A 2,158-nucleotide genomic window follows, 5' to 3' on the forward strand; every position below is an offset into this window, starting at 1 on the left:
TTTATTTGTAAAATCTTGATATTCATAATAACTACAAACTAATAGCTGTCAGGTGAATGTATTGTAGTAAAAATAACAATATTCCCCTCTGAGATGTGGTGAAGCAGAAGATAAAATAGAATAAAATAGGCTTCATACGTAAGTATCTGAGTAAATGTTATTATAGAAGAACAGACCGCAGTAAGTGCTGTACTCATTGCAGGTATTAGGCAAGTATATTGATTTGCCAGTAGGCCTTTTTCACAGCAGACATTTTCACAAGTCATAGTAGGAAAATCACAGGTGTCAATAATAACATTAACGAAGGCTCTGTTTTATTCAACAGTCCCAGTAAGTAATGCTGACTCATGACTGTGTGACAGTGAGCCAGCACGCACAACACCAGGACCCTGTCTCTGGAGCAGCTAAATGTAACACAGCCATCACTAATTGTGTTATTTACACCTACTGTGACATGTCAAAATGACATTGATGAAAAAGGGCTGATAGCACATCAGGCCAATTTTAACCTGTTGGCCATTATGTTGCAGGAGGTCTAGCTATCCACCTCAGATACAGGGAGAACTATTATACTTATACTTATATGGGCTAATGTATATAAAGCACCAGAGTTTCTCCTATCACTGTAACAGTAAGGTAAGCTGCTAAACAATATAGATAGATAGATATTCACAGAGAAGACCAAATGTCAGACAACACTCGATAGAGTTTATCCACAGCAAACATTTCCACAGCTCAGAGTCAACAAACTAATCTTAAAGTCTGCATTGCCATTAGAATCAAGTATGTGTACACATACAGGGGATGTGACTCAGTTTTTACTTACACGCCATTCCAAGAAGGCAGAAATAGGCATACAGTTAAAAACAATGACAACAAAACTGAATGTAGACAGGTAAAAAAAAAAGCATAGACCTATTATGTATACACAAGTAGTTGTACAAGTAGTTAACTGATGGAAAGAATATATCCTTGTGTCCGGTTGTTTTGGCGTACAGGGCTCTTGAGCGCCCACCAGAAGGGAGCAGTTGGAACAGGTCAAGTCGAGGGCGTGATTGGTCTGCTTCGACGTTTCCTGCTTGTTTCTGTAACTGAGATTAGATGTGCAGAAAACCAACTGGATGTTTACATTGAAGTGTTATTGTCAATGTTAGTGTTAATGAGATTAGTTAAACTTTTCCTGTGCTTTTCCTGTTATTATAAGTCTGACTGACTGCTCAGAAATTGTCCACATAACCCGGCAGGAGATATATTGAGTATGGACATTATTCCAAAAACACTGGAATCAGTAATAGTCCATAAAAACTTGATTCAAACTTTAGGTACCATGTATGTTGGAGTTATTTCTACAACATGGGTAGAACGTGTTTTAGTGGCACAATTGAGCAAATAAATATATAAGGAAATGAGAAAGAAAGAAAAGACAGAGGAAGAAAAGAAATGATTCATGTATTCACGTAGTACGTGGGGAAAAGCATGAATGCTGGTATTGAAATGATGATGATTGTGGTGAGAGGTCTCAGTGGGGACATGGACTAACCATGAGCCACGGACTATTATCAGTGCACGCCCGTATGACTTGTAGTTTTGATTGTAATGCTACACAAACACCCAGCTATTGGAGGATGAGACGGCCTCTCCCTCAGGGCTGAATGGTCCACAGAGGGATGAGATGGTTGTTTTGGGTCACTGGAGATAAAGACAACTGAGACAATAAACAAAAAGAGATGAGTAATCCACACAAAACACATAAGTCTTTTTGTTAGTCCAACCTCAGGTCAGTTTGGGACCTTTGTTGTTGTTAAATTTGACTAATTAATTTGACTAATTTAATAGCAACTAATCTCTCTTCTACAAAGGTTTGTGGTTGTTTTTTAGACATCTCTGCTGTATATTTAGATCACAGACTTTACTTCCAATGCCAAAGTTTGGTACGGTATTTTTTTTTACAAATGGTGTCAAGTTTTTAACAGAGACAGCCTGTGTTACAGACTGGGGCATGACATACCAGACAGAGCGAGTCTAACAAAGTTATTATAAGTTGTATAGTGTAGTGTTGGATCAGAATTCAAAATGATATTTCAGCCTCTGTTTCATCCTTTTTTGGACATTCACTTTTAAAATCTCTCTTGTAAGTCCCCTAACTTTATAGAAGTAC

Source organism: Morone saxatilis, unplaced genomic scaffold (assembly GCF_004916995.1).
Source record: "Morone saxatilis isolate NCDOM2014 unplaced genomic scaffold, NCSU_SB_2.0 Contig5, whole genome shotgun sequence".
NCBI classification, from domain to species: domain Eukaryota; kingdom Metazoa; phylum Chordata; class Actinopteri; family Moronidae; genus Morone; species Morone saxatilis.